General features: G+C 43.7%; 1 protein-coding gene and 1 long non-coding RNA gene across 2 annotated transcripts in view; one reads left to right on the forward strand and one right to left on the reverse strand.

Moving 5' to 3' along the window:
* LOC127610756 (uncharacterized) overlaps positions 1 to 8,595 on the reverse strand; it is a 95,402-nt gene extending 86,807 nt beyond the window's left edge. The window contains exon 1 of the long non-coding RNA XR_007965027.1: positions 8,399 to 8,595. This is a non-coding gene — a long non-coding RNA (uncharacterized LOC127610756). The remainder of the gene's footprint in view (positions 1 to 8,398) is intronic.
* The window catches only part of LOC127610703 (tumor-associated calcium signal transducer 2-like), a 248,813-nt gene that overhangs the window by 212,358 nt on the left and 19,268 nt on the right, over positions 1 to 17,187 (forward strand). The gene's annotated exons all lie outside the window — the stretch shown is intronic.

Below are 17,187 nucleotides of genomic sequence, written 5' to 3' on the forward strand. Positions count from 1 at the left end.
AATACATGCTGATTTATATAGCGCTTTCACAACAGCGGCAGCTGTAACAAAGCGCTTAACAAAACAGTTAACATAAAGTAAAATAATAAACACAACACATAACATAAAACACGGACAGTCATGCAGTTCTAACCACTTTTCCATCACACGCTTAATGACCATAGTGGCTTATTTTGATTTGTTCTGGCCAAAGGGATCAGTACTAAGGCCCTTGAATGGAGTATTTGCTGTTTAAGTAATTGACTACTCATAACCGAACTAATCAGTGTATGTAAATGCCCTGTGTATAAGGAGTTTGGCAGTCATTCAGCTTGTACATGCACACTCCTTTGGTCTCTGTGCAGTGTACAGATGCATTTAAAATAGACAAAACGTCACTGGCCTGAAAGAGCAGTTAGAGCGCACAGAAGATTGTGTTTCCATGCAGTCCAGACAGGTCCAGACGTGACTCTTCCTGCGTGCATTTGTTTACACAGCCACGTTGGCAGTAGAGTAGCGCTGGCACCAGAGGTCGGACTTCCGTCTGTCCGTTAATGATGGACACTTGTTTTACTGACGATTGACAAATGACGGACTACGCACTGATGGAGACGGGTTTTCGTCCCTCGTATAATCATCACTAACCGGTTCAAGTACTGACAGAGATCTCAGTCCGCCACTGACGGATGCCCGTTATGCTGATGACTGACAGAAACATGCCCCGCCTGTCTTGTGTTTTTTTTTTTTTTCACGGCATGGCTGAATACATACAGGGTGGCTTCCATTGACTACATATTGAAAAACTTGGGTCGCAGGCGTGCTGCAGCTTATTGGTGGTGTAGACCCTGAACTGGTTGTCAGCGAATTGCAGTGCACAAACACACAAACAACCATTCACGCTCACAGTCACACCTAGGGACAATTTAGAGTGTTAAAGTAACCTACTACACATGTTTTTGGAATGTGGGAGGAGACCGGAGTACCAGTAGAAAACCCACGGAAGCACGGGTAGAACTCCACATCGTGCCTGGAATTGAACCTCTTCACTGTGAGGTGGATGTTTTGACCAGTCGACCACTGGTGTGCCATCCATCCATCCATTTGCCAATCCGCTTTATCCTCACAAGAGTCACGGGGGGTGCTGGAACATATCCCAGCTGTCTTCGGGCAGTAGGCGGGGGACAATCTGAACTGATTGCCAGCTAATCGCAGGATACACAAGAAAAGAACAACCATCCGTGCTCACACTCACACATAGGGGCAATTTAGAGTATTCAGTCAGCCTGCCATGGATGTTTTTGGAATGTGGGAGGAAACCGGAGTACCCAGAGAAAACCCGCGCAGGCACGGGGAGAACATGCAAACTTCACACTGGAAGGCCAGAGCTGGAATCGAACCCAGTACCTCTGCACTGTGAGGTCTGACGTGCTAACCACTTGTCCACCAGGCCCCCCTGATGATATAAATGTAAAAAATAAAATTGTGTGTGTGTGTGTGTATATACAGTATACAGTATATAATCTTTTATTGATGGTAGAAAGTACGGTAATAAGAAGACTATATCTATTTATGCCATGAAGTGGTCTGTTCATCACGGTTTATATGCGGATAGTCCAATCGATCACAATTATCGTCTGTACAGGAGTAACTGTCTGCTCAATCATTTACACAGGTTATTCGAATGTCTAAAAAAAACCTGCATGTTAAAGTAGTCACAGATACAAACCTCCCTCCCCAAAGGACCTTTTGCTGTCCCTGTCTGGGAAAGAGAGACTTGGTACTAATGAGACTAAATGAGGCTGGAGCCTCTCTGCGAAGAGGTCAGACCGTGTCAACAGTCAGCCATGCAGCTGGTAACAATACTGGCTTGGAGCACATGCAATCCACGTTCACAAGCTGTCTAATCAGTGAAGTAGCAGTGGAAACTCTGAAACTGTGATATTTCAGTCAGGTAACTTTGCCTCACAACTAGTGTGCTCACGGTCAAACATTTGGTGGATAGACAAGCAAACAATCAACTCACCTACCTGTCAGTTACTAATAGCTGAGTTCTGAAATGGATGTGTTGATTAAAGAAATAAGGGCGGGCAGCGCACCGGGCTTATGTAAGGCAGGAGGGAGGTCAAGCAGTACTGATGCAGGCCAGGTCTTACTTTTCCCCAGCATGGGGCAGAAATGTGCTGACCATGTCTCATGCCGTGATTGGGAGTCCGGGGGGAGCGGGTCAAGCAAAGTGAAAGAAGTTTATTTGCCTGTGGGTTATATAGGCTTCCTTCAAATACAAACAGGAGTAATTTTGTTTGCCGCATGTTTTAGCAGCTGTGACCTCCTATATGACTAAGCTTGACCCTATCCTTGCAGCCTTGGGGGTGTTTCAACAGTTTAAATGTCCAGCAATGAATCGATGCCTTTTTTTTCTTCTTCTTCTTCCTCCTGGTACAATTTTGGTTGGGCAAACACTGTTTGGGTCAAGTTTGCAGGAGGTAATACATGATGTAGAAAAGTAATGTTCGGGTCATGTAGCAAGTTCTTGTTTTGGACCAAACAACTCGTACCTGTGTGTTCACTCATTCAGGTGATTGTGATGGGATTGAAATGCCAGCAGTGTGCTCACTAGCCCATCAACCTTCTGCAACATGACCTGCTCAGGTCACACATGAGCGCAAAACAAAACCTCAGTTAAGCATCTACTTATACTGATTGAGACATTTGCTCTTACGAGTGGTGAAGGAAGCTTAAGTTTTGGGATGCATTGTTCTCTATTATACAAAGAAATGTCCACACTGAAAAAAAATCAAGATTAGACATCTCTTTTAAAGGCTAAACTAGTACTTGGGTCAGACTATTTCCATGACTCAAGGGCTGAGATGATGATTGCAATGTTGCCATAGAGATTAATATAACCAAATAGTGTGCATGAAAATTCATGCCGAAGTTTTGCAACAGATGTTTCATGACCGCAAACTTAGTAGTCAGGTCTAGAAAAAAAAAACATTTTGACATTTTGGTGCACTCGAATAAATAATGAAACAACGGTATTACAAGACATTATGAATATTAGGAATGAATTATTACAATGGATTTGTCATCATTGATTATGAATGAGATTATGTCACATTGCACAAGTCAACCTTCAGTCTTTGTATCATTTCTAGCCAAATATAATTACTCATATAAGGAGGCAACCAAGACCAATTTAATTTATTTGTCTCAATAGTTCATGAAATGTTGTGACTCAGGCTTAACATGACAATACCTTCAAGTTCTCTGCACTAATGTCAATCTGAGTATGAGCATGATATGGCCTCTTTGTAAAATGTACGCACACTCGGATATTTAATTGTATAATCACAGTCATACATAATTGATCCACTCAATGATCCTTCAAAACACAATGCCACAGGATTAGAATTTCCCAAAAAGTGCATGAAGCCAATATGATTTCTGATTTCCTGATGCTTTTATACAGTCTATTGATGCGTATTTATCCAAATAACAAAAACCTATACTTAGTGGCCTGTCTATAATGGCTGGGACCTTGTGCAGCTATGCACTGGTTAGGAACCAATAAAAGAGGAGGGATATTGGGTATCATAAGTTATTTGTGGTACAGGTAGCCCCCCAAATCCATCCCCATGTGTGTGTGTGTGTGTGTGTGTGTGTGTTTGGAACGGCAGGGGAGCTAAAATGGGATTTTAAATGGTAATGGAAGCCCTAGAGCACTGCCGTCCATGGGAAAATATCTTTCTGTGGCCCAACGTTGTTCTTGGGAATCTGGGAGGCAAAATCAGGTCACCCTGCCACAAAGGATCATTATAGAGTTAGGTGAGGTGGTTATGGATAGAGTTTGAGGAGCAATTAGGATGCCAGACCCCCTCTCAACCACCTACCCCATCATCATAGCTTCTAAAACCCAAGTTTCCCTTCCTTGCTTAAGTCTATGGAACAAAAAAAAAGTCCAGTTGTTTTTTGGGTAGAGTAGGGAAACTTTGGGGAGAAAAGAGGTCACTGATGTCATAACAAAATGCATCAGCTGGAAGCTTTTTAACAATTCAAGTATAACCCCAACATTGTTAATGAAATGCCCATTCTGATTGAAGAAAAAAAATACGCTGACGATGTACTGTAGGTCTAGTGGCTGTTGTTTTGTGAAGAAACTGCTAGGTGTTATGAATTATACTTTGGTGAAGAACTAATGGAGTAGTGCTATAGTCCACCTCTGTAGTTTTTATTGTAACATATTCACAGGATCAAAATGACAATGTCTTATCCTATTCCGGTTAAAACTGGTTCTGAAGATTCTACTTCTATCAGCTTCCCCAGTATTTCTAATTGGTTACATCAATGCATGTCCACATACATGGCATGATTTTTGTTTTTTTGATACAGAACACACTTAACATTTATACAGTATTTACAATTTCCATTCATATTCGCAACGTCACTTGTTCTCATATCGATAATTACTAGGCTGAAGTTTCGATAGCTGCAAGCATGAAAGGGTTTGGCAAAAATAATTCTCCATCCAGGCATGAAAGAGATGAAATGTGAGACAGGAAGAGTGTGGGAGAGGAGGACAAGCTGGGATTTCACTACATCATTTTATGTAACCAAGACCTCGCTGTAATAGTGCAGAATGAAAACTAGCCACAGAGTGCACACAGGTGTGCGTTTGGATTTTGCATGAATGATCATTAACTGAATAAACAGGCTTTTGTGTGGATTGCAGAAACAAAACTCTTAAAAAAATAAAGAGTGTGCTTGCATCATTCTAACGTTGTCTTGTTTGGATTTGGGACCCCTGTCTGAAAATGTCTTCTTTATATTAAATGTTTAAAATAGAGGTAGTATAGTCATGCTCCATCACCTACCCCATCCTTACGTCAGTGAACACAATTGCTTCTCCATTCCCAGCATTTCCAGTCATATTACCTCCAAGCAATTTTACATCACACTTGAAAAACTGTTTTTGTGTGCTGTGCACAGCAATATACCCCAAAATATATTCCCCTTTTTTCTTACGTCCGCCCCTCATTAAGATACGGGCTTTATCATCATCTGCTTTTTGGATATTTAATTCATGTTCACTGGTCGAGGCTGAAGGAGACAAAAGACTGACCCAGGAAAAATCCTCAAATGTTGTTCTCTTTCAGTCAAGACTCCCTCAAGCCCACCCATTCACGTAATACCACCCATGACCCGTTACTCTTCTATCCTCAGTCATTTATTAAAATCCCTGCTGGGAGTTGAATAGAAGCACCGAATTTCCACATGAAGAAAGCAGCCAACAGCAATACTCTCTCCCCTGGCAAAGTTTACTTTTCGCTGTGAGAAAACTTAGTGGGGCTGTGGTTATGAATATTCATGCCACTGAGCTCTCTGTCAATCAGTCAAATAGAGCTGAGGAGGGAATTTTCCTTCATCTTAGCAACAGGTTCTTTAATAATTCAGATTCCAAATATTTTCTCATTATTTATCAAGGTATCTCACAAGTTAAGAGGAACATAATCAGCAAGCAAACGAAAACCACACTCTTTGCAATTGTAGCCATTCATTCTCATAAAATGTAAATGCAAAACATTATGTTCTTCAATTACAGCCATAACATATGGCTTGAATGATGACTCCAAGGACCTTCATGGTGAGCGTGATCTTTATCTAATGCGGCTTTGTGTTAGAAAACAAGAGTTGAAGGGGGTGCGGGTGGGGGGGGGGGGGGGCGATGAGAATAATGAGAAAAAGACCGGGTAGAGAGACAGTCTGGAAAAAAAGCTCTGTTGGACACCACTCATGGAGGCATAATTCCAGCTATTCACAAATGGATTCAAATGCAAATCCAGACTTGAAGATTCTGTGGAAATCCAACGTTTATTTGACCAGGGCCCAATATGGCTACACCACCAACTGACATGAACCATTCATTCTTCACTACACAGTTTATCACTCAATGTGAATACGAGTGTGGAAAAGTGTAGAAAGTATCAAATGTTGCCAAAAAATGTCACTCATTTTTAACTGTTATAGATCTGATCAGAACCATCACATTCTTTCAAGTGTCTTTTCCACCTGTGTTTCCTTTTGAGTATAGATTACACTGGTAGTGTAGTGGTGCTACATGCTGCTACCCAGCTCCTGTCAATCACAAACCCATATAGAAAAAAATGGTTGTGGGCCGGGATGGCATTGGGCCCAAAACAACAAACAATCATGGGAGTGGCGATCCCTGATGGTGCAAGCCGAAAGTCTCAACAGCTACTTTTGAATGTAAGTTATAGGGGGTGGTAACTGCACCATAACATGCACGCCCCAAATGCGCACATCTCGGCCCTTGCCTATTCTACTCTTTCAGTTCCCACCTCTTAGCCCTTACAGCAACGGAGTCAGAAATGAACCTGAACTGATTGGGAGTTAAAAGCAGTTGCCGGGGCAGGTTCATCGGAGTAGAAGCAGTTGCCGGGGTAGCAGTGGTGGTGGGCGGTTGCCATAGCAGAGCGGGGGCTGCCAGGGTTGGGTGGACAGTCCCTTTGGTTGCTTGGGAGTGCCGAAGAAATTGGGTGAGTGTTAAAGACATTAAGGAATCCTTACCATATGAAAGGCAGAGCGGGTGTGGTTGGCTGAAGATGAGTCCTGGGAGGATAACTCCACTGTCAAACAGCAGGAGCCCAACAAAACAGGCTTTCATTGACCATGACTGCACCCCAACTATGCCCACACCAGCTAACACACTGTCACACACACAACCTACACTCTGTGCTCTCATCATAGCTGGGCCTATTCAGAGCCAACCACTGTGACCAGAAAATAAGGGAATTCCCCCTGAAGTAATGGAATGACACTGTGTCCAGAGCAAGACAGAAGAATCAAGAAACATAAAGCATAGTGAAGTCTTTGCATGTGTACTGCTATATTCCTCCGAACTGGCATCAATTGATACGAAAGTAACAGCTATCAGGAACAAAACAAAAGCAAAGGAAACTAAAGTGCGTATGATGGCGTGTGAGGACACAGCCGCGAGTCTGGTCAGCAGCAGTGAAAAGGAGTGATAAAAGCCAGCCTCACTTTCCTGTTGCTAACAAGCTAATGGTGGGGATTTACTGGCCTTTTATTATGATTGCATCAATTAGTCGTAATGTGCACCAATCTTCTAACTGACCGGCTGTCTGTCTCAGTGACTTCTTTGTCCACCAGAGGACAACTGCTCCATACGTGAACCAAAGAGGAAGTGGATAATATAATACAGGAGGGAAGAACTAAATGTTAAATTTGCAACAATTTGGAAATCTGCTCTGTGGACACAACAGTTAATTGTTATATGTGAATGTGGTCAACAAAAAAGATGTGATGTAAAAAATATACATTAGAAACTTAATGATGAGTGGTACAAAAGATGGATGGAAGAGTATAAACTCCATCAAACCTTGTGACTTGAAGAGGTCACACTCTCTGTGTGTTTGAGTTTACTGTTGACAGTTTTTTTTCTTGGTTTATTTTTTTACCTACACATGTGACAGACAGTCATTCCAAATCAAACCATCAACCTAATAAGCTGTTGAGGTCATTTTGTTCAACTTTCTTACGGGACTTAGAAGTTCACTGACCAGGGGTACAAACCATCCACTTCAGCTGCAGCTCTCAGTGACTCACCGTCGATGGTTGTAGTGGTTGAAAATTACGACTCTTTGATGGGTGGCTACTCTTATGGATTTCTCTCCAAGAGCCATAAAAATGGTTTCTTCTTCTTCTGTCTCTTAAATTTGGGCTGTAAAACAACAGCTGTTGACCCCACTTTAAAATATATTGCGTACACAATCGGAACACTGTATTTGTGATCATTGTAGAATTCATTTGTATTAACATAAACTAGGGTAACTGGTTACACAAGTAATTAAAATGTCCTATATTACCCCAGAAAAACAATTGGAAGATTGATCAACTTCTTGCCAGAATTAGATGTGACGACCAATGGATTCATTTTACAGGAATGTCGTGACTGTCTCTATTCATCTGAGATGTCAGCATAGATCAAGGCACAAACAATAAGGGTAGCAAAATTTGCTGGACACAGCCAGAATCTTCATATCTCTAAAACCACCACTTTTCAGAAAGGGGGTGGGGGGGGGGTGTAAGCTTCTTGAGTCATTAACAGTGTATCATTAACGAGAGAAAGCCTTTTTAAACTAAATACTAATGCTACTAACTATAATACTGCAATAATATCAACAGTATTAATAACACTCTTTATTTTTCTTTGTATTTCTATGCAATCTGGATGCCCGCTGGCTCCATGCTACCTCCCACAGGTCAGCCTTGGTACTATGACAGCCATCTGGTTTATCCTTCGTTTGTGCAAAGATGACTTGTTTACTGGTACTCTAGACAGGACAAAGGACATTCTCAACTGTCTAGAAAAGGCACTCACTCTGAAAAGGCTTATTCATCTGTGATGGTTCTGTTGTCTCAACGCTGGGTAGCGGAGTCCAAAGTTAGTTTCCTCTTCTTGAATTTTCCAATTCAGTTACATTAAAAAAAAATAAAATGACGAAAATACCAACAGTCTAAATCCTGCCGAAAGGACAGAAGAGAAGAAAGACCTTATTTTCCATCCATTCGAGCTGCTTGTATTCATGAGGGTCGCAGGCATGCTGGAGCCTATCCCAGCCATCTTCGGGCAGTAGGCAGGGTACACCATGTACTTGTTGCCAGCCAGTCGCAGAGCACGCAACCATTCACACTCAAAATCACACCTAGGGACAATTTAGAGTGCTAGATGTTAGATCATCCCATGTTTTGGGTCAGCAGTTTTTGTCTTAATTAGACCACTCACCAAATGTTGTTGCAAAACATAATGTAGCATATAACAGTTTACCCAAATATAATCTTGTTTTGGGAATCACTTTTAACTTGTGGTTTTCTTTTTATATTCAGCGGATCTGATTTTTTATTCATTAAAACTGGCACATAATGCAAAAGAGTAGAAAAACAACATCTTTTATAGTTTTTTTTTTAATTCACTGCTCAGTAATGCAATGAAGTTGTGGTCACATCTGATCCAACTTGCTTATTTCCCGATTATGACTCAGCAGTGAGGTCGTGAATGAGTCAGTGTGTGTGTGGGACTATCATGTGGGCGTAATCCCTGTGGTTGGGAGTATGACTAAAGCTCGTGAGTTAATAGTCCCTGGATGTTTATGTGAGTGTCAGGAGGGTGAGCGAGAGGGGTGTGTTCCAGATGGTAACTTGTGATTGGCTGATGCCCAGGGAGGAGCCAAAGACCGTGCATATACTGGTCACAAATGAATCACTTAAGTTCTATGTGGGCAACAAATGTGACCTAAACATTATATATATATATATATACCCTTTCCTGATCATGTCGGAGGGACACGCATACTGTCAAGGAGTTGGAACCGATCCCATGCTACTTGGGCCAAAGTCCAGCAAGTGTACCAAACACGCGGACGAAAACACATTTCTTGTGTGAATACACCCTTAGATAAATGTGAAAGTAGCGTCATTCAAGAAGCAATTTCGTTTTATGTATACATAGCTTTGGTTCAGCTAAGAAAATAGTTTTTGTTCTGTTTTTTGGATAGTTCAGTTTCACTCAGAAAAAAGGATGCAAAAAAAATATATATGATCATGTTTTTTTGTGTGTGGGTTTAAGATGTTATTGTAATTAAAATGTATCCTCTGGCACCTTCACTGATTCATAGAAACGTACATGCACACAACTTCAGCCAGAACGATTAGTCATGGAGTCCTGTTCGCTTGCTGTGTTTATCAATTAACACTGCAAACGTGGGAAAGTGAAGCAGAAAAAAATCCAAGGGGATTACACAGGAGACTGGCAGCAGCACATGTTGCCTGATTCTTTCCACGTTGTGTTCCTTTCCTGTGCTGTCTCCTTCCTCATCGCATGTTTTTGTCTTTTGGCTTCTTATTTGCCCATCTGTTGCTGAGTTCAAATGCCACCTCAGTCCGCTTGTCTGAGGTTTTAGGGCTTTATGTTCTTAAAAACCATGAAGTCTACAAATGAAAACTGTAATGATATGGTAAAAGTATTGACGTTGACCGCTCATGTATGAAATACTATCCTAATAGCTGACTTTAATTCTTGAATATAATTCGGTCAAATACAACTGTTGAACAAAAGGATCTAAGTTGACTCAGCTTTACAGGCTTGTTTCTTCAGCTTTACAGCCTTGTTTCTTAAATATGTCTCATCGGAAACTTAAACTTCTTGCAAAAGAATCATTTTTAAAAATAATTAAAAAATCAGAACAACCATGGTTCTGGTTGTTCTCAACATTTAACTCACACATCCAAATAAGATGAAGAGCCTGAATGCGTGAAACAGGAAATAGCATTAGATGATTAATAGCAGGAAAAAAATGCTCGCCTTTCAAATGTCAATGCTATCAACATATAATCAAAGCGTACGTTAAGCCGATACCAAGTAGACACTATAGTGAGTACGTACTGCTATCGCTATTATTATCTTATTTTAGGACCCGCTTCGCGGCTTAGCTACATAAAACAAAAACATTAATTGATTTACTGATTATAGCCATCAGAATCAGGGGCGTCAGAGATGGCAATCAGCCAAAACGGGGCGGCAGAGGGAAGTTGTTGTGATGGTAGGTCGGGTGAGTGTCATCGTGATTTATTGGGATTAATTTTTTTATAGTACAGTAATCGGGTATTGATGTGCATTTGAATACATACTGTAAATCGATTATCGCTTCCATTATAAGACTGAATAGAAACTAATGGAATTAATACTCACGTCCATAAAAAGAAAAACAATTGCCGTAAAGAAAAAATTGTTTCCACATTTAATTGTTCTCATTTGAAAATTTGTGTTCACCAGCTTGTGGCTTTGTCAAATTTATGGCGTTTTGACTTAAGAGATGTTCAATTGGCTGCACCTGAATTTGACGAAGGTTCTGTTCCCACATTTTCCATACTCCATGTATTTCAGCTGACCATCTGCACACCCAGACATTCATACCGGGGGAAACAGTTTCTCTGTAGCACCAACAAGAATAGCATCTCCTTGTTTAATCTTCAGAAGTCCTCCTCTAGGCGAAAATGCTTTGGACCAAGACTGTGGGAATGTCATGGTGTTGGATCTTCACTGTTGTTACCACTCAGCCATTTTGGACCCTTACTGCTCCACATGGAGCCAGCTGTTTGTTAAAGCCCAGCTAAGTTTTTGGCATTAGAACTAATTTGACCCTTGGAGGGCCAATTGGGACTGAGCTGGGAATCAGGCTTTAGATCAGTGGATTAGAAAATTGTTTTTACAGCGAGAGCAATAACGTGCACTGCATCTTCTGCTGCCGGGACACAAAATCATTTTTTGTGTTTCTTCACCCAAACTTTAATGAAACAGTCACGAATTTTGCACGTTTTGTTTCATAAATATAGTAATGCACCCATCAGTCATCCTTTGTTGGTTTGGAAGACAATGGTGTCACAGTGGATTGTTGTTCTGGTTACTGCTCTGTTGTGGAGACGGAGGGTCATGCATACTGATGTTATTTTTGATCTGCTCATTATTTATGCAGAGCCTGTCTCACTCTCAATGTGGGGATTAAGTCTCTCTTTGTCCGTGCCATCCCCCCTCGCTATCTCTCACTCAGAATTTACAACGGGCAAAAAAAGCTAAATGTTTGTGTCCCATGATGATAATGTGAGCAAACCTCCATGCTGGTTTAAACTTTGATGCCATCAACCTGACCATGAATCAATATCTAGTTCTTCTTGAGGACTACAATACAATACAATACAATACATGCTGATTTATATAGCGCTTTCACAACAGCGGCAGCTGTGACAAAGCGCTTAACAAAACAGTTAACATAAAGTAAAATAATAAACACAACACATAAAATAAAACACGGACAGTCGTGCAGTCCTAACCACTTTTCCTTCACACGCTTTCTTGTTTGAAGCAGTTTGAGATGAAAGAGGAGAGAATCAAAGTGTCCTTTAACCAGTGGATGAGAGACGTCATGCTCAAAATGTGCACACGTCGGCTACAAGCTAAGTTTCAAAGTCAACAAGAAGCTGTAGCATCCATTGACGAAAAAAGAGATTGGTTCACTTCTCCTGTCCCATGGAAATCCATTTCAATTCCAAGCGGCGACTCACAGTTCCAAATACGCATCGGCGCTCTTCGCCAACGCTCCTCTCTCCTCATCCTCAACTTCAGCGGCCATCCATCCAGCCGCACCAACGCCAACTGTCCAACAGCGCTGACATAGCCACTGAACAAATTGGGGTTGTGAAAAATGCTGCCCATTACTGGCGCAAAAAACACAAGCGCCCCAGGTCTGTCCAGCACCGACAGTCAATGGCGCCGACATTCCTACTAATCAAAATCTGTGCTGGTACAGGCGTGCTGCCGAGAAGGCGCAACCACCAAGCACAGATACTGTTCCATTGACGAATGTCGTGGCCAAAAAGCGCTGAAAACAGTCCATATCAGGTCCACACAATGAAACAACAAACAACATGTGACAAAACAAAAGACAAAAACAGCAAAAAAGAACAAAACAAACAAAAAAGCAAGGCTCTTGAAGAGCACTTGCCAAAGGCTGCCTACTCGGGCGCCATCTTGGGGAAAAAAAAAATTGTGAGCATGTTGGTACACAAACTAAGGTCAAAGGAATAATTGATTGATGCCGATTTATACAATTGTGTGGTGGGCTCTGTGTGAAAAAGTTCTTAAAGTAAAGAGCAGTGGCAGCTCCTGGTCATTCAAGGAGAGGAAGATAACATTTTTATCCTGCCTGCATCAATCAAATCGTGAGTTAATTTACAGTCTATGTAAATTCCACTCTGCGTTCTTTTTCTCCAAAACGAGTCGCCAAACACAAGGCTAGTCGTTTTTTTTTTGTCAATGGGACCGGTAAAGTCTGTGGATCAGTTCAGAACAATGAAATTAAAAACTTTGTGGAGGTTTATACTACAACTTCGCAGATACACTTATTTCCCTGTCGGTCAAAGAGGGTTTCTACCTCAGCCAGGTCATCCAATCATCATTCAGAAGCTGAGCGTCCAAGTCAGCCCACTGGCCCATAGACCCCCAGAGACGCTGAGCATTCGAATGATGGGACAAAACTCAACATTGATCCACTAACTGTCCAGTTTCGCGCATTGGCACAACCCATTCTATGCTTCGAAGCAGTAGATGATCAGCGTCTGACTGTGTAAAACCTGTGAGGATGAATGAGAATGAAGACATGAATGAATGAATTCTGGGTGAAGATATTTTTAATGAACAAAGACTAGACTGAACTACCTTAGAGTTGTTGTGGTATGACCCTTAAATGAGGTCAAGTGGCAAACCTTCCAATGTGACAGAGTTAAAACAATTCTGCATCGAGCAGTGGGCCAAAATTCCTCCACAGACTCATCAATCAATAGTAAATGATGACCTGAGAGGGAAGATACATCAGCAAAAATAAATCAATGAATACATTAAAAATCAGGTTGGGGGGAAAATACTTGCTGGCCAATCCTTTAATAACTTCGTAGTGTAGGCATCAATCTGGATGGAAAGGAAACTCTTGAAAATCTTGAAAATCTTTAGGTACGTACTCCTTTGTCATTATACTAAGCACCTCTTCAAAGGCCTCTTAAAAGTATCAAACTCTTAAGACGGGAAAAGTAAGGGCCAGGAAGCACAAACAATGTGATCCTGGGACTAAAAAGCGCTAGGCTAGTGTGTGAAGGGAGTCGTGCTATTATGTTAACCTCATGCAGGCCTTCCTCTCTGCAGACGGGTCAGGGTCCAGGACGGTGAGCACAGATAAGGAATAAAGAGGAAGAGCATGAAGTAAAGTGGGATGAGAACAGCATGCAGCATCCCTTATTGAAAACGTGTCCAACTTCCCTCTGGAGAATAAAAACACATTGAGGTGGAAAACAAAGGGAAGGGATGTCTTCTTCCTGTGTGTATTGAGAAGGATAGTGGTGACAACACAATCAATCGGCAGGAATGCAGATAATGAATGGCTGGATGAATCACAGATGGTGTTGCAAGATATTCGAATTGTTTAATCAGGTGACAACTGAACAACTAAATGAGTCGATGTCCTTCAGGAGGGCTGAGCAGGGGACTCGTGAAGAGTGGAAAGACACTCCAGTCACTCAGAAGTAGTGGTGGCAGGGGGGTGTTTTCTTTCCTGTATGTTGATAAAGCAGGACAGGAAGGAAGGAAGCGTCCATGAAGACCAGTAAACTCCACTTTCTGTGCCAGAGCCATTACCGCTGCATTGTTTTCCATCAGCTGTTATTTGGCCCCTTTCTTCATTATCTCACTGCTATTGTCTCAGAAGCTTGAAGTGGTGAGCCCCATTGACATGACAACACGTACGGGCATGCTCATGCAACAAACCACCCCCACCCCGACTCCCACCCACAGCCACAAACACACACACGTACACAGATATATGATTCTGACTTTTGTCTTCCCTATGTTGAACTACAGTGAAATAGTTGAAACAGGACAGCTGGTGTCATTCTCACGATGATTTCCTGTTTTAAAAGCACTCCTGTATTTTGTTTGTCTTCTTCTTCAGCAATCAACTTTTTAGACAGTCTCTCACAGAGGTTTAGTGTTTGATCACATCGACGCTACTTTTAACAAAGAAAAAAAAGTAACAGTTGCCCACATGCACACGAGGGTCAGGGGAAATTAAACCTGTGTAGCCTCTCTCACTATCCACATGCCTATTAACATACTAGTAAGACAAATTCTGGAAACAATTGTCAAAGCCAGAAGTGAGATTTGAAACCTGAACCGCAGAAAGGTGAGGAAGCTGTGCTGACCACGAGAACTGTGCGTCTCAACGGGTGGGAAAGGAACCTGAACCCGAACCGGAAAGTAGGCTGAAAAATATGGTGTGATGAATTTACTCAATTTTATTTTGTCAAGGGGTTTCACAAAATGATATCAATCATGTGGATCCGCATACATTTTTTAAACATAGATATCTATCCATCCAACCATTCATCATCTACCGCTTATCCGGGGCCGGGTCGCGGGGGCAACAGCTTTAGCAAGGAAGCCCAGACTTCCCTCTCCCTAGCTACTTCTTCCAGCTCTCCCCGGGGGATCCCGAGGCGTTCCCAGGCCAGCTGGGTGACGTAGTCTCTCCAGCGTGTCCTGGGTCTTCCTCGGGGTCTCCTCCCGGTGGGACATGCCCGGAACACCTCACCAGGGAGGCGCTCAGGAGGAATCCGAATCAGATGCCCAAGCCACCTCATCTGGCTCCTCTCGATGTGGAGGAGAAGCGGCTCGACTCTGAGCCCCTCCCGGATGACTGAGCTTCTCACCTTATCTCTAAGGGAGAGCCCGGACACCCTGCGGAGAAAACTCATTTCGGCCGCTTGTATCCGGGATCTCGTTCTTTCGGTCACGACCCATAGCTCGTGGCCATAGATGAGGGTTGGGACGTAGATCGACCGGTAAATTGAGAGCTTTGCCCTTTGGCTCAGCTCCTTCTTCACCACGACAGACCGATACAACGTCCGCATCACAGCAGACGCTGCACCGATCCGCCTGTCGATCTCTCGCTCCCTCCTGCCCTCACTCGTGAACAAGACCCCAAGATACTTAAACTCCTCCACTTGGGGTAATATCTCCTCCCCGACCCGGAGGGGGCACTCCACCCTTTTCCGACTGAGGACCATGGTTTCAGATTTGGAGGTGCTGATTTTCATCCCAACCGCTTCACACTCGGCTGCGAAACGCTCCAGTGAGAGTTGTAGAGCCCCGTTTGAAGGAGCCAACAGCACCACATCATCTGCAAAAAGCAGAGATGTAATACTGAGGCCCCCAAAACGGACTCCCTCAACGCTTCGGCTGCGCCTAGAAATTCTGTCCATAAAGGTTATGAACAGAATCGGCGACAAAGGGCAGCCTTGGCGGAGTCCTACCCCCACTGGAAACGGTTCCGACTTACTGCCGGCAATGCGAACCAAACTCTGACATCAGTGGTATAGTGACCGAACAGCCCGTATCAGGGGGTTCGGTACCCCATACCCACGAAGCACCCCCCACAGAACTCCCCTTCTCCAAGTCCACAAAACACATGTAGACTGGTTGGGCGGATTCCCACATACCCTCAAGGACCCTGCTAAGGGTGTAGAGCTGGTCCACTGTTCCACGGCCGGGACGAAAACCACACTGCTTCTCCTCAATCTGAAGCTCGACTTCCTGACGGACCCTCCTCTCCAGCACCCCTGAACAGACCTTACCAGGGAGGCTGAGGAGTGTGATCCCTCTGTAGTTGGAACACACCCTCCGGTCCCCCTTTTTAAAAAGAGGGACTACCACCCCGGTCTGCCAATCCAGAGGCACTCTCCCTGTTGACCACGCGATGTTGTAGAGGCGTGTCAACCAGGACAGCCCCACAACATCCAGAGCCTTGAGGAACTCCGGGCGGATCTCATCCACCCCTGGGGCCTTGCCACAGAGGAGCTTTTTAACCACATCGGTGACTTCAACCACAGAGATAGGAGAGCCCACCTCAGAGTCCTCGGACTCTGCTTCCTCCAAGGAAGGCGTGTTGGTGGAGTTGAGGAGGTCTTCGAAGTACTCTGCCCACCGGTTCACAACGTCCCGAGTCGAAGTCAGCAGCGCCCCATCCCCACTGTACACAGTGTTAGTGGTGCACTGCTTCCCCCTCCTGAGACGTCGGATGGTGGACCAGAATTTCCTCGAAGCCGTCTGGAAGTCGGCTTCCATGGCCTCACCGAACTCTTCCCACGCTCGGGTTTTTGCCTCGGCGACCACCGAAGCCGCGGTCCGCTTGGCCAGTCGGTACCCGTCAGCTGCCTCTGGGGTCCCACAGGCCATAAAGGCTCGATAGGACTCCTTCTTCAGCTTGACGGCATCCCTTACTGCTGGTGTCCACCAGCGAGTACGGGGATTGCCGCCACGACAGGCACCAACCACCTTACGGCCACAACTCAGATTGGCCGCCTCAACAATAGAGGCACGGAACATGGTCCACTCGGGCTCAATGTCCCCCGCCTCCCCCGGAACATGGGAAAAGCTCTGTCGAAGGTGGGAGTTGAAACTCCTTCTGACGGGGGATTCCGCCAGACGCTCCCAACAAACCCTCACGATACGTTTGGGTCTGCCAGGACGGACTGGCATCTTCCCCCACCATCGGAGCCTACTCACCACCA

The sequence above is a fragment of the Hippocampus zosterae genome, chromosome 11 (genome assembly GCF_025434085.1).
Source record: "Hippocampus zosterae strain Florida chromosome 11, ASM2543408v3, whole genome shotgun sequence".
NCBI classification, from domain to species: Eukaryota; Metazoa; Chordata; class Actinopteri; order Syngnathiformes; family Syngnathidae; genus Hippocampus; species Hippocampus zosterae.